Source organism: Ranitomeya variabilis, chromosome 2 (genome assembly GCF_051348905.1).
Source record: "Ranitomeya variabilis isolate aRanVar5 chromosome 2, aRanVar5.hap1, whole genome shotgun sequence".
In the NCBI taxonomy this organism is placed as follows: domain Eukaryota; kingdom Metazoa; phylum Chordata; class Amphibia; order Anura; family Dendrobatidae; genus Ranitomeya; species Ranitomeya variabilis.
The window spans coordinates 524,075,268-524,102,537 of NC_135233.1; the positions used below are offsets into that span (position 1 = coordinate 524,075,268).

The window sequence follows — 27,270 nt, forward strand, 5'->3', positions numbered from 1 at the left end:
CGTCTAATTTAAGTTGCAGTACAGAATGGATCACTAGCCATAATTCTTCAAATTAAACGAAACAATGTGTAAAACAAGATGTCTTAACTATGGAATGTCACACTGATCCTACTTCCAGGATTATGGTGTTTGGCGCATTATCTACTGTAGCAAGACCCCATAGGGGGTCATTCAGCAGTACCGGAGTCAAATGCCAGGAGGGTACTTCAGAAGGGAAAATCCGAAAAGTAGTCACAAAAAAATCCAGGGTCATCAGCAAGATCAGAATCAGACACAGCAAGCAAACACACCTACCTGAATCAAATCTACAACTGACACAGACTACTAGCTGCTAGCCAGCTAAATACCTTGCAAATAGTTAGGGATGGGAGACACCTGAGGAAATGCCCGCAAATTAAACCAGATTGAGCAGCAAGGCTGTCAATCAAACTGTTGACAACCCAGCACACCCCAGGATAAGATTGGATAACTGGACTGTCACTCACAAACCTGACAGTCCAGCACACTCCAGATCCTATAGGGCGGCTGAGCTGTCACTCACAGCGTTCCTTGGCCACAGGCAATGAAGAAATCGTGACAACAGCTTTCTGCCACTCCATTCAGACACACCACCTAAGTGCCCCATTGTGGTAACCAGTGGCAGTTTTATCCTCTGGATATATGATAATGTAACCAGAATGCCCATTTTAAACTACTTTTATCCAATCAGAAAAAGTTGTATTAATAACTTTTTTGCTAACTCTATCTCATACATGTTTGTCTTAGGCCGATGAGTCTTAATTTCTACATAAAACTCCTATCTCGCACCATGAAAAAAATGAATGTATGTCATATCAACAGGCACTTATCCAGCTGTTCCAGAGATATTTTCCATATTTTTATGAGTTCTGTAGTCCCTTGTTTTACACACAGTGGGGATTCAGTTTACACAGTGATTTTTCAATTTGCCCAAGGCTTACTCCTTTTCTTTTCAAAGTTTATTACCTGCTTGTTTTCAGTATCCCTTGTGTATATTGACAGCTTTGGTTTCTCCCCATCTTTAAAGATGCATTGTTCTGTTATATATATGGGATTCCCTGTACCTAGACTTGAGACAACTACCTGTTACCCAATCAGCCCAATCATTCTCACATTTGAGATTTCATTAAATAAAAATAAGAAATTCTCCTTTGGTGGGCTGATTGCTTATCAATTAATAATAACGATCATTTGTATTTGAACTAATTGAAGAGGGATAGTAGAATAACTTTCCGTAATTGGAAGGTTGGGGGAGGTTGGTGTGGTGAGATTCCTGGGTGCTTGATGCCGTCAAGCACAACCAAACTAAATATTTGTCAATAGTAGAAAAAGCCTCACTGCAATTTAATATAACCCATACATTAGATATTGGCTGAACCTGGTGAGTATGCCTGGACGGACTCACCGTTACACTAACCACCCTGTTTGGTTAATGGGGGGTGGATGAAGCTATATGGAATAACTGTTTATTGGTGAATGGAGTTAAAGCCTACAAGAGTTTTCAATTTCCCCGTTACCAAGCTAAAAATCTCATGCTCTTTTTAATATTAACCTTGCAAATTGTCTCTTCAGAGAGGGAGAGGACTCAAACTCTAGTGCCACCTATTGGAAGTACCAATCCTAACAGTCAATGTTAACCCTTTAACGAGCCTTGTCACATGACTTAGGATAAAAGCCAAACCAGAATCTCAATTTGCAGACACTGTGTTTCGGGGTGCTGCCCCTTGTCAGTGCAAAGTGGAGATCTGGTTTGGCTGAGTGAGAGGCATCTGACCGGGATCCAAGAAGTATGGTTTCTCCTTGCGGAGAATGACATGTTAAGCATGTCGAGATGAGGAAACTTAAAGCCGCAATGCTCCTCTGGGAAATATGCAAATTGTCTCTTCAGAGAGGAAGAGGACTAGAACTCTAGTGCCACCTATTTGAAGTAGCATTCCTAACAGTCAATGTCGACCCTTTAACGAGACTTGTCACATGACTTAGGATAAAAGCCAAACCAGAATCTCAATTTGCTTTAAGTTTCCTCACCTCGACATTCTAAACATGTCACTCTCCGCAAGGAGAAACGATACTTCTTGGATCCCGATATTAACCTTCAAATTTTGGCTCCACATTGAGGTACGCAGAATTATGCAGAACCCACTGATCCCCAGTGTCTTTGCACTATATATATTTTAACTGTTGAGCACTCGGTACCATTCCATCCGCCCGCTGCATTTTGGATCAGATGAGAAAGAGCTTGGCACAGCTTAGCTTGCCCTCGTCTCCCTTTTCCATGGATCTGTGTGAGACCAGCTCTCTAAAGTCCTCTTTGTCCTGGGCATATAAGCTGGTAATACTGTTATCAGAGCAGTGACGCAGTGTAAGAGGTGCTGAAATCGCAGCGGGATGGTAGCTGACGGACCCTGCATGTTCTATATGCACATTAATTTACCATACCCATAAATATTTTACCTTCTGTGACGCCTCTCCTGTAAAAGTTTTGCAGCCTTTTCTTACCACCACTGGAGAATAAAGCAGGCTACCAAGCATCTGCAGCACATGTCGGGCCTTGTGTTCTACATTGTAGATCATCACAGGAAATGGGATATTTAGCAAAGTATATTTTAGATATTTTCATATGACAGCAGCAGAAAGACAGAATGCTAGAGCTGAGAGATGCTCAGGGCCAGTGTTATTGCATAAGAGAGAAAATGATCTCAGGCTTTTATCTCAAAATAACTGAATTGAGCCCATCGGCAGACCTGGAGAGAAGAGCCTCGTAATACAATAAAATCTAGGACATGAGACATGGCAGATTGGGAAAACAGAAGTACAATTCTTTGTGTAAGTCACTGTCTCCTGCTCTACGGAGACAGGCAAACATAAAGCTGTAGTTAAGCTCTCTGCCACATACAGACTCCTACTGATTGTTGTTATTTATATAGACTGTAGTTTGGTGTCTGCTTATGAGCACCTACAACAATATGAAGTCAGCTCTAAGGCTGTGTGCACACGCAGCAGATTTTTTGCATTTTTTTCGCATTTTTTCACGGAAAAAACGCATACATTAAGCATCCTACTTAATAGAATGCAATCCGCATTTTTTTTGCACATGCTGCGTTGTTTTCCTGAGCGGAATCGCATTCCTGAAAAAAAACGCAGCAAGTTTATTAAAAAATTTGCGGAATCGCGGGGATTCCGCACACCTAGGAATGCATTGATCTGCTTACTTCCCACATGGGGCTATGCCCACCATGCGGGAAGTAAGCAGATCATGTGCGGTTGGTACAAAGGGGGGAGGAGAGGAGACTCTCCTCCACGGAGTGGGCACCATATAATTGTTAAAAAAAAAAAGAATTAAAATAAAAAATAGTGATATACTCACCTTCTGATGGCCCCGGAGTCTTCCCATGGATGCTTTGTGTTCAGGACCTGCGATGACGTCCCGGTCACGTGACCGCGACGACATCGCAGGTCCTGAACACAAAGCATCTGTAGGAACGGAAGTGGCCGCGTGCACCGCTGAGATCGGGGGCCATCAGAGGGTGAGTATAACCATTTTTTAAATTTTTTTTATTTTTAAAATTATATCTTTTTACTATTGATGCTGCATACCGTAAGCAGCATCAATAGTAAAAAGTTGGTCACACTTGTCAAACACTATGTTTGACAAGTGTGACCAACCTATCAATCAGTTTTCCAAGCGATGCCACAGATCGCTTGGAAAATGCTAGCATTCTGCAAGCTAATTATGCTTGCAAAACGCTAGGAATATGCATGCCAATTCCGCATGCGATATACCCACGGCAGGAGTTGCAGAATTGCCGTGGAAATATCCGTGGCAATTCTGCAACGTGTGCACTTAGCCTAAAAGCTCTAGCAGAAGACTACATTTATGTTTCTAGAATCAGCACCTATGCTTTTTATTGGTTGTTTCTTGAACGCAATGTTGATTTCTGAAAGCTTAATTAAGATTGTTGCTTGACTGTAAAGGGTTACTGCCATCCTGTAGTGATAGGCTATAAGTTGTTGATTGTTAGGGGTGCCACAGTGATCCTGAGGCGGAGCTATGAAGGGCTGGGGGCGCACTGCATTGATTGTCAGTGGGACAGCCAAAAATACTTGAGCGCTGTATGAGACTATCTCCAGCAGTTCCATAGAAAATGAATGGAGGGTTGACAGACATTCACCATGGGATCAGTGCAGGTCCTGAGGATAAACGATAGCTTGCACGGATGGGAACAACCATTTAATGTGCATATACCATTTAGGAATGGACTCCATAAAACCCTGGAGGTGTCCTCTAGTTTCTGGCACCATGCTTACAGCAGATCCTTTCTGTATTGCTTGTTGCGGCCTCTAAGGAATAGACTTGTTTTTCAGGCAGGTCCCTCAGCTACTTGATTGGATTAATGTCTGGGGAATTATGAGGTCCAGTCAACACCTTTACATTTTTGTCATATTCCTCAAAATAATCCTGCACATTTTTTGTTGTTTTAGGGCGAACTACTCTGCTTACAAAACCCACTCTCACTAGGGAATGACACTGTGATGAAGGGGTGTACTTAGTATGTACAATGTTGTAGCAAATGGTTTGTCAAAAAATAACATCTTCGTGAAAGCCAGGACCCATGATTTGTCTGCAGACAATTGCCCAGAGCATCACATGGTTTCCATTAGCTTACCTCCTTCCCCTAGTGCATCTCAGTGTTGAACATGTACCCTGCCATCAACATGATATTAATCAAATATGTTTCATCAGACCATCATCCTCGTCCACTTCTACATTCCAATTCTGATGTTCTAATGCCCATTATAGATGCTTCTAGAGTTAGAGGGGTCAGTACCTTGACTGGTCTGCGACGCAGAAAGATTGCTCATTTTTTGTGCTTCCAACCAAAGTCAAGAACTGAGTTTCCACTTGCTGTTTGATATATCCAACTTCTTGACAAATGCCAATGTCACAGAATAATTGGTGGAGGAGCTTATGTGACACCCCCACTGGATATTGATGCCAGCAGACTGGCAATGGAGCATCGCTGGTCTTGGAGGGAAGGACTAGTTTCAAGTGCGCAAACTAGTTTGTTCCGGCTAATATGCGCTCCATCATGGAACGCTAGCTGCCGTCACTTCTGGTCATGTGACGCGCTCCATGGAGACGCGTCCCCTCTCCGAGAGATGATGGCGGCACTACCATGCACGGTAATTTAATTCCGCCAGCGTCACCTGATTATAATCACCACGCACAATTTGATTCGTCTTCCTCTATATAAAATGCAATACGATGGTCTTCCTCCCTCGTCAAAGCTTAGGCGAAACGCACGTCGGGTCGTACGGGCTTACCATTGGGGTATGTATGATTTCGGCAGCATAATACTATAACACCTCTTTACAAGCGCAATGATGTTTTATACACTGGCACGGTTTGTGTAATAGTGGTTAGGCCACTGTATATTTGGAATCCCTTATTATTACTATTACACTTTTTCTATTTATTCCTTTATGGGAATTTATTATCCTTGCACAGCATTCACTTTATTCTCAAGTTATTTTTTAAATAGAGAAGTGTATGATGTAAGTAGGTTGTGCACAGTGGCTGAGATATATATATATATATATATATATATATATATATATATATACAGTTATATGAAAAAGTTTGGGCACCCCTATTAATCTTAAGCTTAATGTTTTATAAAAATGTTTTTTTTTTTGCAACAGCTATTTCAGTTTCATATATCTAATAACTGTAATAATAACTCAGTAATGTTTCTGCCTTGAAATGAGGTTTATTGTACTAACAGAAAATGTGCAATCTGCATGCAAACAAAATTTGACAGGTGCATAAGTATGGGCACCCTTATCATTTTCTTGTTTTAAATACTCCTACCTACTTTTTACTGACTTACTAAAGCACTTTTTTTTGTTTTGTAACCTCATTGAGCTTTGAACTTCATAGCCATGTGTATGCAATCATGAGAAAAGCTACTTAAAGTGGCCACTTGCAAGTTGTTCTCCTGTTTGAATCTCCTCTAAAGAGTGGCATCATGGGTTCCTCAAAACAACTGTCAAATGATTTGAAAACAAAGATTATTCAACATAGTTGTTCAGGGGAAGGATACAAAAAGCTGACTAAGAGATTTAACCTGTCAATTTCCACTGTGAGGAACATAGTAAGGAAATGGAAGAACACAGGTACAGTTCTTGTTAAGGCCAGAAGTGGCAGGCCAAGAAAAACATCAGAAAGGCAGAGAAGAAGAATGGTGAGATCAGTCAAGGACAATCCTCAGACCACCTTCAGAGAGCTGCAGCATCAACTTGCTGCAGATGGTGTCACTGTGCATCGGTCAACTATACAACGCACTTTGCACAAGGAGAAGGTGTATGGGAGAGTGATGCGAAAGAAGCCGTTTCTGCAAGCACGCCACAAACAGAGTCGGCTGAGGTATGCAAAAGCACATTTGGAGAAGCCAATTTCTTTTTGGAAGAAGGTCCTGTGGACTGATGAAACCAAGATTGAGTTGTTTGGTCATACAAAAAGGCATTATGCATGGCGGCAAAAAAACACAGCATTCCAAGAAAAACACTTGCTACCCACAGTAAAATTTGGTGGAGGTTCCATCATGCTTTGGGGCTGTGTGGCCAATGCCGGCACCGGGAATCTTGTTAAAGTTGAGGGACGCATGGATTCCTCTCAGTATCAGCAGATTCTTGACAATAATGTTCATGAATCAGTGACAAAGTTGAAGTTACGCAGGGGATGGATCTTTCAGCAAGACAATGATCCAAAACACCGCTCCAAATCTACTCAGGCATTCATGCAGAGGAACAATTACACTGTTCTGGAATGGCCATCCCAGTCCCCAGACCTGAATATCATTGAATATCTGTGGGATCATTTGAAGAGGGCTGTCCATGCTCGGCGACCATCAAACTTAACTGAACTGGAATTGTTTTGTAAAGAGGAATGGTCAATAATACCTTCATCCAGGATCCAGGGCATCTATCGGGCCATAACTGTATGGAGCATTATATGGGGCCATAACTGTATGGAGCATCATATGGGGCATCTTTGGGGCCATAACTGCATGGAACATTATATGGGGCATCTATGGGGCCATAACTGCATGGAGCATAATATGGGGCATCTATGGGGCCATAACTGCATGGAGCATTATATGGGGCCATAACTGCATGGAGCATTATATGGGGCATCTATGGGGCCATAACTGCATGGAGCATTATATGGGGCATCTATGGGGCCATAAAGAACTGCATGGAGCATTATATGGGGCATCTATGGGGCCATAACTGTATGGAGCCATGGAGCATTATATGGGGCCATAACTGTATGGAGCATCATATGGGGCATCTTTCGGGCCATAACTGCATGGAGCATTCTATGGGGCCATAACTGCATGGAGCATTATATGGGGCATCTATGGGGCCATAACTGCATGGAGCATTATATGGGGCATCTATGGGGCCATAACTGCATGGAGCATTATATGGGGCATCTATGGGGCCATAAAGAACTGCATGGAGCATTATATGGGGCATCTATGGGGCCATAACTGCATGGAGCATTATATGGGGCATCTATGGGGCCATAACTGCATGGAGCATTATATGGGGCATCTATGGGGCCATAAAGAACTGCATGGAGCATTATATGGGGCATCTATGGGGCCATAACTGTATGGAGCATTATATGGGGCATCTATGGGGCCATAACTGCATGGAGCATTATATGGGGCATCTATGGGGCCATAAAGAACTGCATGGAGCATTATATGGGGCATCTATGGGGCCATAACTGTATGGAGCCATGGAGCATTATATGGGGCCATAACTGTATGGAGCATCATATGGGGCATCTTTCGGGCCATAACTGCATGGAGCATTCTATGGGGCCATAACTGCATGGAGCATTATATGGGGCATCTATGGGGCCATAACTGCATGGAGCATTATATGGGGCCATAACTGCATGGAGCATTATATGGGGCATCTATGGGGCCATAACTGTATGGAGCATTATATGGGGCATCTATGGGGCCATAACTGCATGGAGCATTATATGGGGCATCTATGGGGCCATAAAGAACTGCATGGAGCATCTATGGGGCCATAATGAACTGCATGGAGCATTATATGGGGCATCTTATGGGGCCAGAAAGAACTGCATGGAGCATTATATGGGGCATCTTATGGGGCCAGAAAGAACTGCATGGAGCATTATATGGGGCATATTTGTATATGGAGTATCTTATGGGGCCATAATGAACTGTATGGAGCATTATATGGGGCTCCTGATTTAATATGGATATTCAAAAACAATTAACCTACTGATGTCTCAATTAATTTTACTTTTATTGGTATCTATTTTTATTTTTGACATTTACCGGCAGCTGCTGCATTTTCCACCCTAGGCTTATACTCGAGTCATTAAGTTTTCCCAGTTTTTTGTGGCAAAATTAGGGGGGTCGGCTTATACTCGGGTCGCTTATACTCGAGTATATACGGTATTTTTAGATTATCTCTCATCTATGCGCAGTACGAGAATATATATTAGTAATGATTTACAAAGTTAATATACATCTTTGTGTACAGCTGTATCGATATTTGAACCAACTAATTAATAATATTTGGACAGTATGGTAAATAATATATAATTATTATTTGTTGTTTTTTTAGTATTTCATTGATTATTTACTGTACTTTACTGGTCTAAATTTGTATTTTGATATATGCATTGATTGTTCATGCTCCTATATGGTATCTCGCACATTTTTGCCACCTGGTGGCTTTTCCCTTTTGTATTTTATTAGTGTTGTGATTATTTTTGTAATAATAAATTATATATTGTCTTGAACACATTGGTTGTGTATCATATTTGTAGGTGTTTAGTGTTTGATGGATACACGCCTGTGTTAGTATTTGTTCGCTTTGTAGATTAACCATTTTAATGAGTAATATGTAGATATTTAAATTAAGTAAAAAATTATTCCAATTTCATATATATTTTGATCATTTTATGCCCTGTTATTCTTCGTGCATGACCACCTCTCTACTTTATGGGGATTTGTCCATAGAGCGTCCTCTCTAACAGTGTATTCTCTGAAGCGGCAGCCCCCAATATCTGCAATCTAATATATAAAGCTGAATGTGTGTGTGTATGTGTGTGTGTATGTCCGGGATTGGCATCTGCACCGTCGCAGCTACAGCTACAAAATTTTGCACAGTCACACGTCTGGACCCCGAGAGTGTCATAGGCTATGTTGTGAGGCGAAATTTTAACCCCGCGCGTTCCAATTCACGAAACAATTTTGCCCCTATCTACATAATGGGGAAAAAGTGAAAGGAAAAGTGTTGGAGGCAAATTGCCAGCTGCCAGATGTGAACAAGGGGGACTTAAAGAGGGAGAGCGATGGCGCCAAAGAGTATATACCATACAGTTGCTAAGGAGGGGCCCCCACATGGGATACTCACCACACACGGGGATATGAACACACACACACAATGTGCCACACACTACCACGTGCTTGAACACATATACCACCCTCAGCACACATTTCACCACACATACACCAGCCTCGCCACATAAAAGTCGAAACACAAAAGTCGCCGCTCAAAACTCGCCACATGCAAAACTCGCCACATGCAAAACTCGCCACACGTGCAAAACTCACCTCATGGAAAACTCGCCACACAAGCAAAACTCACCTCATGGAAAACTCGCCACACGCAAAACTTGCACACGCGGAAAAATTGCCACATGCACAAAAGTTGCAACACATGCAAAAGTTGCCTCACACAAAACTTGCACATACTCAAAACGCACCACACATAAAACTTGCCACTCGCAAAACTCGCCAATGCGCAAAACTCGCCAATGCGCAAAACTCTCCAATGCGCAAAACTTGCTGCACACAACTTGCTACACTAACCTGTCACATGCAACTCGACACACAAAAAGTTGCTACACGCATGTCGCCACATAAAAAACTCATCTCACAAAAGTCGCTACATGCATGTCGCCACATGCAACTCAACACACACAACTTGACACATGAAACTCGCCCTAAAACACACACAAGTCTGGTATTATCCTTCAAAAATAAAAATCTGATTAATAAGCAGACAAACTACAAGAGCAACAAATGTACCATATAGGAAATACGGCAGCTGTCAGTCACATGACCTGTCTATTATGCGTATGTGTGAGCTAATATATACTGCCAGGGGGGAGGGCTTCCTGTTGGTTGGGGATTTCTTAGGCTGCCAATTTAGCTTACAAATACTGAGGTAAAAATACTGAGCAAATAACGTGTGAACGAGATCTAATACAGGAGGAGATGACACACAGATATATACTATATACAGGAGGAGATTACACACAGGTATATACTATATACAAGGGAGATGACACACACATATATACTATATACAGGGGAGATGACACACAGGTATATACAGGAGGAGATGACATACAGGTATATACTATATACAGGAGGAGATGACATACAGGTATATACTATATACAGGAGGAGATGACACACATATATGCTATATACAGGGGAGATGACACACAGGTATATACTATATACAGGAGGAGATGACACACTGGTATATACTATATACAGGAAAGATGACACACAGGTATATACTATATACAGGAGGAGATGACACACTGGTATATACTATATACAGGGGAGATGGCATACAGGTACATACTATATACAGGAGAGATGACACACAGGTATATACTATATACAGGGGAGATGACACACAGGTATATACTATATACAGGGGAGATGACACACGTATATACTATATACAGGAGGAGATGACACACAGGTATATGCTATATGCAGGAGGAGAAGACACACAGGTATATACTATATACAGGAGGAGATGACATACAGGTATATACTATATACAGGAGGAGATGACATAAAGGTACATACTATATACAGGGGATATGACACACAGATATATACTATATACAGGAGGAGATGATACACAGATATATACTATATACAGGAGGAGATGACACACAGGTATATACTATATACAGGAGGAGATGACATACAGGTACATACTATGTACAGGAGGAGATGACACACAGGTATATACTATATACAGGAGCATATGACACACAGGTATATACTATATACAGGAGGAGATGACTTACAGGTATATACTATATACAGGAGGAGATGACATACAGGTATATACTATATAAAAGAGGAGATGACACATAGGTATATAGAGGAGGAGATGACATACAGCAGGTATATACTATATACAGGGTAGATGACATACAAGTATATACTATATACAGGGTAGATGACATACAGGTATATACTATATACAGGAGATGACATACAGGTATATACTATATATAGGAGGAGATGACACACAGGTATATAGTATATACAGAAGAGATGACACAGGTATATACTATATACAGGAGGAGATGACACATAGGTATATACAATATACAGGAGGAGATGACATACAGCAGGTATATACTATTTACAGGGGAGATGAGATACAGGTATATACTATATACAGGAGATTACATACAGGTGTATACTATATATAAGGGAGATGACAAACATGTATATACTGAGGGGAAAATGAGAGGTGTGAGGTGAAAATGAGGGGTGTGAGTGCAAAATGAGAGGAGTGAGGGAAATAGTGGAGTGATCGGAAAATGACAGATGTGAGGTCGAAATGACAAGTGTTAGGGGGGAATAAGAGGAGTGAGGGGGAAAATAAGAGGAGTGAGGGGGAAAATGAGAGGTGTAAGGGAGAAAATGAGAGATGTGAGGGGGAAAATGAGAGGCGTGATGGGAAAATAAGAGAAGTGAGGTGCTATAACTAACCACAGATATTTACTATGCCCAGGCAACGCCGGGCTCTTCAGCTAGTTGAAGATAAAGTGTTAATATACTCTATATTACTAAGTTACGTAATACTACAGAAGTCTTGTAATAGTCATTTCTACAACCTACACCTTTGGCTTACATTCTTTTACAAGAAAGAGTCTGATTGCATACCAAATTCACTAGACCTCAATGTAAGAAGGGTCACGTATATGTAATGTTTTAATATTTTTGAAGTTATAACCCATAATTTAACCCGACAAGTAAAGAATGGATTTGAACTGGGGTCATCTACATCAGTGCGGCTGGTGAATTGTGCGTGTGCCGCCCTGGACACATATACAGCAGTAAGTTCTATCAGGTTCCAACACTCATTATCTTTGGAACCTTTACCAGCCATTGTATCATGCAAGGTGCCGGCTAGTCTATTCGTTTCTTACTAGACCTTACGAACAGAGGGAAAATTACATGACACGACTTGTCTTTGTCAATCACAAATTCTTTTAAAATTACTCTTAAGTTGTTTTCTGCACTTAAGAGATATTGTAATCATCTCATTCCATCAACATTGGTATAAAACTATTGACTTTGACCTTCTTATTTGTAATGAAATAATTTGGGTTGATTCAGAATTACACTGTGGATTCTTGTACTATGTTGCGCAGAGGCTTATACGGCCCATAGTTCACACTATGTCATTCAGCATCAGTCAGGGCTTAAGGCCCCGTCTCACATAGCGATTTACCAACGATCACGACCAGCGATACGACCTGGCCGTGATCGTTGGTAAGTCGTTGTGTGGTCGCTGGGGAGCTGTCACACAGACCGCTCTCTCCAGCGACCAACGATCAGGGGAACGACTTCGGCATCGTTGAAACTGTCTTCAACGATGCCGAAGTCCCCCTGCAGCACCCGGGTAACCAGGGTAAACATCGGGTTACTAAGCGCAGGGCCGCGCTTAGTAACCCGATGTTTACCCTGGTTACCAAAAAAACCAAACAGTACATACTCACCATCTGATGTCCGTCAGGTTCCTTGCCGTCTGCTTCCTGCTCTGACTGAGCCGCCGTACAGTGAGAGCAGAGCGCAGCGGTGACGTCACTGCTGTGCTCTGCTCTCACTGTACGGCGGCACTCAGTCAGAGCAGGAAGCGGACGGCAAGGGACCTGACGGACATCAGATGGTGAGTATGTACTGTTTGTTTTTTTTTACATTTACGCTGGTAACCAGGGTAAACATCGGGTTACTAAGCGCGGCCCTGCGCTTAGTAACCCGATGTTTACCCTGGTTACCAGTGAAGACATCGCTGGATCGGTGTCACACACACCGATTCAGCGATGTCAGCGGGACCTCAACGACCAAAAAAAGGTCCAGGCCATTCCGACACGACCAGCGATCTCGCAGCAGGGGCCTGGTCGCTGGTACGTGTCACACATAGCGAGATCGCTACTGAGGTCGCTGTTGCGTCACAAAACTTGTGACTCAGCAGCGATCTCGCTAGCGATCTCGCTATGTGTGACGGGGCCTTTACATAGTACCTGTTATCACCTCTCTTGCATGTGCTGTGCAGAATCCTCAACAACCAGCAGCCCGTAAATTTGCACCACATCCTTAAGTATTAACTCATTCAGTAGTAGTTGATACAAGTGATAATCTCTTCTGCTCCTGGAGCCATCCGGGGCTGGAAGTTCTGTATGATGGCAAGTAGTCCCATAGCTGCTGTAACGTGTAAGGAATTTTTAGGGTACCGTCACACAGTGCAATTTTGATCGCTACAACGGCACGATCCGTGACGTCGCAGCGATCGTATGATTATCGCTCCAGCGTCGTAGACTGCGGTCACACGTTGCAATCACGGCGCTGGAGCGATGCCGAAGTCCCCGGGTAACCAGGGTAAACATCGGGTAACTAAGCGCAGGGCCGCGCTTAGTAACCCGATGTTTACCGTGGTTACCAGCGTAAAAGTTAAAAAAAAAAAACCGTACATGCTCACCATCTGATGTCCGTCCGGTCCCTTGCCGTCCGCTTCCTGCTCTGACAGATCCGGCCGTACAGTGAGAGCAGAGTGCAGCAGTGACGTCACCGCTGTGATCTGCTCTCACTTTCCGGCCGGCAGACAGTCAGAGCGGGAAGCGGACGGCAAGGGACCGGACGGACATCAGATGGTGAGCATGTACGGTTTGTTTTTTTTTACTTTTACGCTGGTAACCACGGTAAACATCGGGTTACTAAGCGCGGCCCTGCGCTTAGTTACCCGATGTTTACCCTGGTTACCAGCGAACGCATCGCTGGATCGCTGTCACACACAACGATCCAGCGATGTCAGCGGGTGATCAAGCGACGAAAGAAAGTTCCAAACGATCTGCTACGACGTACGATTCTCAGCAGGATCCCTGATCGCTGCTGCGTGTCAGACACTGCGATATCGTAACGATATCGCTAGAACGTCACAAATCGTACCGTTGTAGCGATCAAAATTGCACTGTGTGACGGTACCCTTAGACAAAGGCATTGTTGCCTGATTAACATACCTGGCTCCCAAAGTGTTTTGTCTTGGTGCCTAATATGAACCTACCTGAGTCATTATGACCCTGTACTCAAACATCAATACCATTGTCCACTCTCCTTTGATATCCGGTTTACACAGGCAGAGCACGCTTATGATGCACACTGAGTGATGCTTAATAGATCATTGAGGTCACATAGGCTGCCATTGTTCTCGGTAGCACAAGTCCTGTTTACACAGGACAATGCACCGCCAAGAACAATCATATTTTGTGCAAATCTAAAGATGATTTCAGTCTATTAATGAGCATTTTGCTCATCCATTAGACTGCAAGATTGTTCGGAAACGAGCGTTCTTACAAATACTTGTTCACAATTATCTTGCAGTGTTAATGCCCTTTGAGTTACATTAACGTATTTGTGTTTTTCTTCCCTGATGTCTGTGGTTACAGGACAGTAACGTAACTTTACACACATTAACTACAGAGTTTTGGTATGGCCTTCCACCTAGTCACATTGCAAACTAAACATTCCAAAACAGCCTGTATGGAAGGTAAAGCAAGGAAATGACTCTTGACGGGAATGCATGTCTTTCCTGGTGGTGTATCTACAATCACAGCCCGCCTTTATTAGCATATAGACATTGAGATCAGCGCTTTTGGGAAGTGCCTGTTTCTTCATTCCAAAAATCTGTGTAGTCCCCATATCAACCCTAAACAAAAAAAATATCCAGCTACCAGCTTTTCAGAGTAATCATAGACAATGGCACAATTATCGTATATACTCGAGTATAAGCTGAGATTTTCAGCCCATTTTTTTAGGCTGAAAGTGCCCCTCTCGGCTTATACTCCAGTCATTGTCCCCGGGGGTCAGCAAGTTAGGAGGAGTGGCAGCTGTCACATCATACTCACCCCCTCCTGATGCGGACTCTGCGCGTCTCTGTTTCTCAGATGGTTTCTGATGCCGGCTGCTCTTCCTGTGTTCAGCGGTCACGTGGTACTGCTCATTAAAGTAATGAATATGGATGCCTCTCCACTCCCATAGGCATGGACCATCTGAGAAGCAGAGACTGTGCCATGATAGGGTGAGTATGACGGGGAAGCGTGAGCCATGCGATATTCACCTGTCTCCGTTCCACTGCCGGGCTCTGTCTTCTGTGTCCTCTGGCTATGACGTTCAGGTTAGAGGGCATGATGACGTGGTTAGTGCGCGGCCGCTGCCTGAACAGTCACTGCAAAGGCCCGGAAGACACAGCGGAGGTGGAACGGGGACAGGTGAATTTCGCAAGTGCTGGGGGTCTGAGCCAGTAGCAACTCCGGCACCTGGCCCCCATAGCGCGCTGGTGTCCCCGCCTGCTCAGGACACCGGCACCTCTCCCTAGCGATGAGAGGTGAGTACGGTATGTCATTTTTTTTTTAATTGCAGCAGCATAAAGGCATATTATTCTATGGAGCATCTTATGGGGCCATCAACCTTTATGCAGCATTATATGGGGCATATTCTATGGAGCATCTTATGGGGCCATCAACCTTTATGAACCATTATATGGGGCATATTTTTCTATGGAGCATCTTATGGGGCCATCATTAACCTTTTATGCAGCATTACATGGGGCATATTTTTAATGTGGACCATCTTTTGAGGCCATCATTAACCTTTTATGCAGCATTATATGGGGCATATTTTTAATATGGAGCATCTTATAGGGCCCATCATGAACTTTGTGAAGCATTATATGGCGCTCCTGATTCAATATGGATATTCAAAAACATTTAACCTACTGATATCTCAATTAATTTTACTTTTATTGGTATCTATTTTTATTTTTGAAATTTACCGGTAGCTGCTGCATTTCCCACCTTAGGCTTATACTCGTAAATAAGTTTTCCCAGTTTTTTGTGGAAAAATTAGGGGTCTCGGCTTAGACTCGGGTTGGCTTATACTTGAGTATATACGGTATATTGCATGTTCTGATGTTTTTTTCTTTTTCGAGCCTTTAAAGAAAGAACCGAAAAGGAAATTACATTATTATATTCTGTTTCAAAAAGCCAAAACTCGATACTGATACAAATAGAATCTTCTCTATCTCCATGGAAGAAATTGTCATACATTTTGGATCCTTAAAAGAAAGAACAAATAATAAAAAGACTTTTAGGTTCAGTTTCTGGAAGCCGAAACCCAATGTCGATGTGAATACGATTCTTCTCCGCCTCTATGGAGGAAATTCTTGTACGACATTGGTGTTTCATACAATATATTTGTCTTCCTATAAGATTATTTCTTTGCCCCATAAAGGACCTAATTTTGCCCTAGTCATCGGGGTTCGCTGTGTTTCATCATTTTATATAGGAAATTGAATAATAAATAATCCACATAATTCTTTATTCTCCATTATATTCTGGTGTAATGATATACAAAAGAAATAAAAGAATGGCACATGGAGATGTGGTACACAATTTTCATAAAAATAAATAAAGTTAAGGCAGTACAGCTAAGATTACAGAATAAATAGCTTTGCTCATTAGATTTTTTGATGCCGGTGGCAAATATCCATATCCTCTCATGGTTCCGCACTCTTTAAGCACAAAGTAAGTGCAGCCCTTAAAAGTATCTCCTGCTGTCTAATTGCAACTTTGGTATTACTGGTGGCTTCAGCTGTGTACAGTCTCTATCTGTAATTTAGGTGTCACTTTACTTAATATCGAGGTAAGAAGGCAGCGTGACATGCTAAATCAGAGCAATACAAGCTGACACTGTGTCCAGCTGCAACGTATGTATTTATTTCAAGGTATAAAGTCTATAGATGATAGGAATTACAGTATTTGTAAGTCTGTGATCATCTCAGTCCAGTAGATTTCCAACATATAATCCTGAGCAGAGCTGTTTATACGGCAAAGTTTGCTCCTGCTGCTGGTCTGCAGTCTCTCTTGTAATCATCTGCTACTTGTCTGTGACCTTCTTCTAGGATATATAAATGCTGGGAGCTTTTATGTTGTTATTCATATATGTGATTTTTTTTCTGCTGTTTCTTTATATCACATGCTGCCTGCTGTATGCATTGAGTTTTCTAGGCTGGGGTCATGTTCTCTGGAAAATGCAGTCCTTTTTGAGTCATTAATTGTTGTTATAATACTCTGGACTATTCTGCAATCTTCTGTGCTAACATATCTCGCCTTCACTGCTTTTCAGTGTCTACACACAGATGTTTTGTGTTTTTCCATTTTACAACATTAGATTTGCACAGTATTATGTGACCTCATTTAACCCCTGTGTGGAGTAACTTTCTCAGGTAGCATTCACACAGGCAAAAGCGGTTTGATTCAAACAGGCGCAGTTTTATTCCTTTCATCTAACTCCGAAGAATTTAAAACCAAAAACGGCGTCTTCTGGGCACAGAGGTATAACGGCAAATAAACTGCTCATTCAGCAGGCACCTACATGTCCGTGCGGGCTCACCTGGACAGATTATAGTCCTGTCTCCGGGAGCAGACATCATACACAGAAGAGGCTCGATCCCACCAGTCTCAGGATTCCCTTCAGCCTAAGCTCCAGCAGCTCCCAGTGCCAAACAGAAGTGTTCGTCTCCATGTTCACACTGAACTGGCTGCAGCTTCCACACATTACTCTGCAGCTCCAACACACAGACTGCTCAGATTTCCTAGCTGATCCGTGCAGTCTCCATGCAGAGAGCGACTCTGGCTTGTGTCTCTCCCATCTGCAGCTCACATTATGGCCGGTCACTCACTCAACTCTGCTCCATCCAGCAGACTGACACCCTAGTGAACACAGTCCCTGGTTCTTAGTCAGTGCTAGCCATGTGCATCTAATTAAGACTTTCAGTGCTTGGATTTAACCCAGTCCCACCTGACTTTGCTGCACCCTTTAAAGGGAACCTGACACCAGAAATAATGCTGCTGACAGATATTGGGTTAATCTACAGGTTAACCGTGTTATTATGCTGCCCTGCGCCTGCACATGTTACCCTAATGCAAACAGAGAGGAAATTAACTTTATTCTCCCCGGCAGCATTAGTCATGCAGTCCCCAGCCGCAATGCAGAGCCAGTGGCAGTCAGGTCCGTGGTCACGATTACAGTCGCTGATCAGCGTGGTTACAGAACCAGCACCGCACCGCCCCACATCACTAAAACCAAATGCTACCGGGGAGAATAAAGTTCATTTTCTTCACGCTGCATGTGGCTGCGTGCATGTGTCATGCAGCATAATAACACAACCCCATATCTGCAGATTAGTAGCATTATTTTTGGGGACAGGTTCCCTTTGATGACCACCATTATGTGGAAATGCAGCGGAAGTCAGATGTACACTATAGCTAACACCCTGCTGCATCGGCCACAATCGGTTGGCACTGATTATAACCATTTAACCCCTTAGATGCTCCTGTCAATAGCAGCAGCGGCACCTAGATGGTTAACAGAGGGAGAAGTTTCCCTGTTTAACCCCATTGGATTGATTGTGTGTTCCCCCAGTGGTTTCCATGACAGTGACAGGACAAGTAATGGCTTAATATTTCATAGGAGAGGACAGTGTGGAGGCCATGTACCATAAGAGGGACAGTGTGTGATAATTAACCGCTTATATAAAATACTAGCTGTACTACCCGGCTTCGCCCGGGTTAATGACTGCTGTTAGCAAAATAGAATGTGTTAACAAAAATTTATTCTGCACACAAAAACCACAAAACAAATAGATAGAAATGTAATTATTAAAAGGCAAAAACTAAGCAAATAGAAGCATTTCACAACATATATTAGCTTTGTTATACTGAGAATGTCTTTGTTGCCTATATTAACCAATCAGAGCTCAGGTTAATTAACTGTAGCAAAATAGAAGCTGAGCTGTGATTGGTTGCTATTGGCAGCCTGATAAATCCCCAGCCAACAGGAAGCCCTCCCCCCTGGCAGTATATATTAGCTCACACATACACATAATAGACAGGTCATGTGACTGACAGCTGCCGTATTTCCTATATGGTACATTTGTTGCTCTTGTAGTTTGCTTATTAATCAGATTTTTATTTTTGAAGGACAATACCAGACTTGTGTGTGTTTTAGGGCGAGTTTTATGTGTCAAGTTGTGTGTGTTGAGTTGCGTGTGGCGACATGCATGTAGCGACTTTTGTGAGATGAGTTTTGTGTGGCGACATGCGTGTAGCAACATTTTGTGTGTTGAGTTGCATGTGACAGGTTAGTGTAGCAAGTTGTGTGCAGCAAGATTTGTGCATGGCGAGTTTTGCGCGTGGCGAGTTTTATGTGTGGTGCATTTTGAGTATGTGCAAGTTTTGTGTGAGGCAACTTTTGCATGTGGTGCAACTTTTGTACATGTGGCAATTTTTCTGTGTGTGCAAGTTTTGCATGAGGTGAGTTTTCCATGAGGTGAGTTTTGCACGTGTGGCGAGTTTTGCGTGAGCCTAGTTTTGCATATGGCGAGTTTTGCATGTAGCGAGTTTTGAGTGGTGACTTTTGTGTTTCGACTTTTATGTGGCGAGGTTGGTGTGTGTGTGTGGTGAAATGTGTGCTGAGGGTGGTATATGTGTTCAAGCACGTGGTAGTGTGTGGCGCATTTTGTGTTTGTGTTCATATCCCCATGTGTGGTGAGTATCCCATGTCGGGGCCCCACCTTAGCAACTGTACGGTATATACTCTTTGTCGCCATCGCTCTCATTCTTTAAGTCCTCATTGTTCACATCTGGCAGCTGTCAATTTTCCTCCAACACTTTTCCCTTCACTTTTTCCCCATTATGTAGATAGGAGCAAAATTGTTTGGTGAATTGGAACGCGCGGGGTTAAAATTTCACCTCACAACATAGCCTATGACGCTCTCGGGGTCCAGACGTGTGACTGTGCAAAATTTTGTGGCTGTAGCTGCGACGGTACAGATGCCAATCCCGGACATACACACATACATACATACACACATTCAGCTTTATATATTAGATATACCTGTATGTAATCTCCTGTATATAGTATATACCTGTGTGTCATCTCACCTATATATAGTATATATCTGTGTGTCATCTCCTGTATATAGTATATACCTGTATGTCATCTCCTCCTATACATAGCATATACCTGTGTCATCTCCTCCTGTATATACTATATACCTGTAGGTAATCTGCTCCTGTATATAGTATATACCTGTGTGTCATCTCCTCCTGTATATAGTATATACCTGTATGTCATCTCCTCCTGTATGTAGTATGTACCTGTATGTCATCTCCTCCTCTATATAGTATATACCTGTGTGTCATCTCTCCTGTATATAGTATATATCTGTGTGTCATCTCCTCCTGTATATAGTATATACCTGTGTGTCATCTCCCCTGTAAATAGTATATACCTGTGTGTCATCTCCTGTATATAGTATATAGCTGTATGCCATCTCCTCCTGTATTAGCCCTCGTTCACACGTTATTTGGTCAGTATTTTTACCTCAGTATTTGTAAGCTAAAATGGCAGCCTGATAAATCCCCAGCCAACAGTAAGCCCACCCCCTGGCAGTATATATTAGCTCACACATACACATAATAGACTGGTCATGTGACTGACAGCTGCCGGATTCCTATATGGTACATTTGTTGCTCTTGTAGTTTGTCTGCTTATTAATCAGATTTTTATTTTTGAAGGATACCAGACTTGTGTGTGTTTTAGGGCGAGTTTCGTGTGTCAAGTTGTGTGTGTTGAGTTGCGTGTGGCGACATGCATGTAGGGACTTTTGTGAGATGAGTTTTGTGTGGCGACATGCGTGTAGCAACTTTTTGTGTGTCGAGTTGCATGTGACAGGTTAGTGTAGCAAGTTGTGTGCAGCAAGTTTTGCGCATGGCGAGTTTTGCGCGTGGCGAGTTTTATGTGTGGTGCCTTTTGAGTATGTGCAAGTTTTGTGTGAGGCAACTTTTGCATGTGTTGCAACTTTTGTGCATGTGGCAATTTTTCTGCGTGTGGCAATTTTTCTGCGTGTGCAAGTTTTGCGTGTGGCGAGTTTTGCACGTGTGGCGAGTTTTGCATGTGGAGAGTTTTGCGCGTGGCGAGTTTTGAGCGGCGACTTTTGTGTTTCTACTTTTATGTGGCGAGGTTGGTGTATGTGTGGTGAAATGTGCACTGAGGGTGGTATATGTGTTCGAGCACGTGGTAGTGTGTGGCGCATTTTGTGTGTGTGTTCATATCCCCGTGGTGGTGTGATTATCCCATGTTGGGGCCCCACCTTAGCAACTGTACAGTATATACTCTTTGGTGCCATCGCTGTCATTCTTTAAGTCCCCCTTGTTCACATCTGGCAGCTGTTAATTTGCCTCCAACACTTTTCCTTTCATTTTTTCCCCATTATGTAGATAGGGGCAAAATTGTTTGGTGACTTGGAAAGCGCGGGGTTAAAATTTCACCTCACAATATAGCTTTGACGCTCTCAGGGTCCAGACGTGTGACTGTGCAAAATTTTGTGCCTGTAGCTGCGACGCCTCCAACACTTTTCCTTTCACTTTTTCCCCATTATGTAGATAGGGGCAAAATTGTTTGGTGAATTGGAAAGTGCGGGGTTAAAATTTCACCTCACAACATAGCCTATGACGCTCTCGGGGTCCAGACGTGTGACTGTGCAAAATTTTGTGGCTGTAGCTGCTACGGTTCAGATGCCAATCCCGGACATACATACATACATACATACATACACACACACACACATTCAGCTTTATATATTAGATGTGGTGTGGTACATGCACACTGTTGGGAACGTGAGTGTAATCTGGGATGTAGGGTAAAGGAGGGAAATTTGCCAGTCCTGGTAACCCACCCCCTTTAAAAATGTTTTTTTTTCCTCTGTCAAATATCATCTAGAAAATAACTAATTATAGTCTCTAATATTTTCAGTCTATTTTAATATTTTTCTTGTAATGACTAAACCTTGTTATCACATGATCAGATTGGGTTTCAGCCATCAGTGGTGCTCATGTGTGACTCTCCAGATATTCCCACTCTATAATTACACGCTATGTTAAGGCATGATATGTTAATCAGTGGCACATTTTAATAATACTTTTCCCTAAATGATATTGTCAGCCTTCATATACCTGCCTTGTAAATAATTTATGTATTGCCTTTGAAGGGCTATATCTCCCAGGAAGGCCTGAACACATAATTGTTATACCCCCCATAGGATTTCTAAAGTTTACAACCCCCCAACAGAATGCACCATCCACTGAGACAATTATTGCTTCTTCTAATACGTGGCACTGAATGGCTTCCTTTCACCACTGCATTGTTCACCTGTCAATCAGACACAATGTACAACTATCTATACGATGCCACAAAGATGGTATTATGACTTTAATGTCACTCTGGTAATTTTACTGTATCTTTGATTGACATTTCAACAATGCATATGGTTCCAACATGCATTTATTATTAACTTAAATTGTACAGATCTCATAATTAATTCTTTAATTTAATCACTATGTTTGTGCTAATACCATAAAAAAGCAACTTTCAGAGCATGGTGCTGAATCGACTACACTTGGCAGCACTGTGACGCTAAGCTGGAAATATTTGTATAGTGATTGCTGTTCTGACATCTTTTATTTAAGAAGTAGATACCGTACATTATTTTTCTAAAGGTTCTCCATTAACCTTCCATTCTGGAAGATATAGCAATTAGTATGTGGCCTGATTAGCTTCATCAGATGGTAATCGCTCCTGTGTGCTGGTGTGGACCTTCTGTGGTGGCTCCTTGTATAGTGAACATACAGAATATTTCGGCGTTTAGGTTTTTGCCAATTTAAATGACTAATTGCTGCCTTTCATGTTGGATTATCTCTCAGGTTGTGTTCAATGTTCAAGTCCTTTCTTTACGTGGGTTTCCTTCAAGTTCTCCGGTTTCACACTCCAAATCCATACTGATAGGGAATCTAAATTGTGAGCCCTAATGGGGACAGTGATGATAATGTCTGTAAAGCGCTGCGGAATATGATGGTTGCTATATAAATATGCATAATCAATAATTTAATTTGCTTGTAAGTTATTTCAATAAAATGGTTCTCCAGAAACCAGTTTGTAAGCTTTGTGCAGCGCTTTGGAACTCCACACTATGTGCCGCAAATCCACCTGACTACTGCAATCTGCCCTCAGCAGTGTTGTGCCCCCTCTTAGCATGACCGCTGAGGCTATTGATTGGTTGCAGCAGTCATGTGGATGCTTGGCATATTACCACTGCAGACAAACTAACAAAGACCCTTGGGGACCACTGGACTGGTGGCGGATTTATCACAGTGCCTCCTGGTAGCTTAACTTATTTAAATCCCAAATAACCTCATTAAGATAGGTGCCAGCAAGCCAAGCTCGGGAAGACTTCCCTCCATCCTTTCCTGGGCTCAATATTTGATTACTTGTCACTTATGCATTTCTGTACAGTCCGTTCTATTAAAGTTTGGCGCAAAGTTCTACAACTTCCTTGAAAGCAGTTTATTGGCGAAACTCGTAACTAGCATTGCACCACTTTATCATCCTAATTTCTTCCAGCTCACTTACCAAGTGACTAAAGGTTTATCACCAGACTATCGGGAATGTGCCGGCTATTTCTAAGCACACATGGCGTCGTTTGTAATAGTGAGCTTCATCGGTGCATTTAAGTGGAATTCATAATATAGTCATTATGCTTTTTATATCAGCTCATTCTTTAAGGAAATTGCGAGAAAAAATAATGAGGCCATGTTACATAGCTACTTAATTTTTTTATCAGTAGTGTTACTGATGTCTATTTTATGCAAAGCGGTTGGTATCTCATATTGGACACATTACTGTCAAGAAAATATGACTTGCCTTAATTATCAGTAATGAAGCAGGGATAAGCTGCTCACTTAGATATCCTATATCTAATGACCTTTCCGCTAGAGGTTGTGAAGAAAGGTATCAGTTTCACAAATGATGCCTCATTTAGCTGGTGGCATTTGTGTAGACGGATGTTGTAAGGATGAGTTCTAAAGTGAAATGTAAATTACATTGGTGTTTATAAAGTGATTTAGTGCTCGCCTTCCACTACATCATTGTTTTGTGTTTTTCCTCTGTATTATTATTAAATGACTTGAAACCCTTCACTTTGTCACACTAGCCCATTATATCAATGGTTACTTTAGCCTTGTGTTACAAACCACTGTTTATTTTTTTGCAATAATTACGAGTTGAACAAACACACAAGAAAACACAAGACAAGCTCAGAGGCGTCATTATTTGTGGCTTCAAACATGGCTCCCCGCAGCTGTGTAAGAAGACAAGTTGTAGGATTGTCTGTCTTGGGAAGTTCCTTCATGCTGTCTTCATTTTGTACATCATTTATTTGATGGGTTGATGATGTTATATGCTAAAAAATGACTTTTTTAGTAAACCTTAAAGGGTTTGTTCTCTTAATACTCTATTTTACTTTTAGAATCTGTCAAGCAAGTCACAAAAGTGAGTTAAACAGTTAACAAAATTGAGGAGCTTTAAAGCTCAACTCCCTCTGTGCACATGGAGGTCAGAAACTGCTGAACATGAGCTTGCTTTAGCATGTTAACTGCATATTTTGCTAAATTTGTTTCATGGGTTGATGATCTTACACCCTAAGTGACTAATGTTAAACAAAAAAAAATTAACTAAAAAAGGTGATAAAAGTGTTGCTGAGTGCAACAGAAAGGCAGGTAATATCTTCAAAAGAGTTTCTTCAAAAATGATGTGCAACACCTTTCACAATTGACCAGAACTAGGAGCTAAACGGAGTAGCAAGAAACCACCAAAAAATAGATAAACAAATCATTTTTATTAGGAAATCACATATAAAATCAGCCTAGACGAAGTACATATAAACATAGTAAGAAAACATATGGAGGAGACATGAAGGTAAGCAAGGAGAAGACTAGGGTCAGTGTAGGACCTGGGGAAGCGAAGTAGGAAAGATCACAATGAGGGTGCATTCAACTAGCACCAAGTAAGAGACACTGTAGATAATTATAGGATATACCTATGTACCAATAACATAAAATGCAATAAGAAAAAGCACCCGATTACCCATGATAGGTTCAGTCCACTATAACGTTCCTTTGCAGCCCCTGACGCGCATTTCACATGCTTGCTTTATCAAAGGGTAGTGGATGTTTCTACACGTAGCCCACAATTTTTTAATTACGTTCTTATAAAGATTTTTCTTGCCTTTCTGCAGAACTTTTATCATGCCCTTTTTTTAGTTAGCATTTTTTCTTATACATGGTGGTTCCTGGCTTGGACCATCACTTGGGGAAGCTGCAAATGATTCCTGCCATCTTTGAATTTGAAACATGGTGATGCCTGGTATCTGCACATCCCTCCAAGGTGAGCTTAATACCCTATGCCCTTTTGTCAGCCCTCACCTTCTCCAATTTATTAAGGAAATCTGCACTGCACAGCGCTCTGCTTTTTCATTTCATTATAGGTTAGTTGCCTAAATTACTATTTTATACTTTGAAAACTGATGTTCTACTAATAACCTATTATACTTTAATACTCAATTAAGTCATAAAAGTAAGGTAAAGGAGTTTTCCAGGCTTATGATATTGATGTAATTAAATAAATAAGGCAGCACTCTGTAGCGCCAAAACTTGCAAACATGAAATATGCTAATTGAATTGCATTACTACACTAGAAATATGAAACATTGTGAAAGTTTAGCGCATAAATTGGCCAATTTGTGTACCTGGTAGCCATGATAAGGCATTTCTCGGGTAGGGTCCTGCCTTGATAAAAAATGTCTGTAGCTAAGAGGCGGAGTGCTCAGTCAGAAGGCTAATGAATACAAATTTAAAAAAACTCCAAAAAAAATTAGTATTCATTAGCCTTCTGACTGAGCACTCCACTTCTTAGCTACAGGCGTTTTTAATCAAGGCAGGACTGTACCCCTCCACAGAGATATAGATTTTAGTCTAGGACAGGATTCACAGGTTCCCATACAGATGAAAACTGTATTCTAAGCAAAGATTGGCATTGTTAGGTCCTGGTAAACGAGAAATGCTTTATTGTGGCTACCTGGTACACATGAACTGGCCAATTTATGCGCTAAACTTTCTCAATTTTTCATATTTCTAGTGCAATAATGCAATTCAATTTTCATATTTCATGTTTGCAAGTTTTGGCGCTACAGAGTGCTGCCCTATTTGTTTGATTGTATATGAGTTGGTGACTCTAGGTTAGCACCTGTTCACACCTAGTCTATGTTTGGATGTGACGGTCAGTTTTTTTTTAAATGTATGATATTGATGTAGTGATGAACGAGTACACTCGTTACTTGAGATTTCCCGAGCATGCTCGGGTGGTCTCCGAGTATTTTGGTGTGCTCGGATATTTAGTTAGTGTTGCCATAGCTACATGATTTGTGGCCGCTAGACAGCTTGAATACATGTGGGGATTCCCTAACAAACAGGCAACCAAGCTGTCTAGCAGCCGCAAATCATGCAGCTGCGTCAACATAAACGAAATCTCCCAGCATGCCGAAATACTCGGAGACCACCCAAGCATGCTCGGGAAATTTCAAGTAACGAGTATACTCGGTCATCACTATATACCGTATATACTCGAGTATAATCCGAGATTTTCAGCCCACTTTTTTGGGCTGAAAGTAACCCTCTCGGCTTATACTCGAGTCATACCCACAGGTCGGCAGGGGAGGGGGAGCAGAGCTGTTTACTAATACTCACCTGCTCCCGGCGCGGTCCCTGCACGTCTGTTCCCTGGCGCCGGCAGCTTCTTCCTGTAGTGAGTGGTCACATGGTACTGCTCATTACAGTAATGAATATGGACCCCACTCCACTCCCATAGGGGTGGAGCCGCATATTCATTACTGTAATGAGCGGTACCATGTGAC

At 42.0% G+C, this 27,270-nt stretch overlaps 1 protein-coding gene across 2 annotated transcripts in view; it reads left to right on the top strand.

Annotated features, from left to right (window-relative positions):
• The window catches only part of ELP4 (elongator acetyltransferase complex subunit 4), a 552,864-nt gene that overhangs the window by 380,408 nt on the left and 145,186 nt on the right, over nt 1-27,270 (top strand). The gene's annotated exons all lie outside the window — the stretch shown is intronic.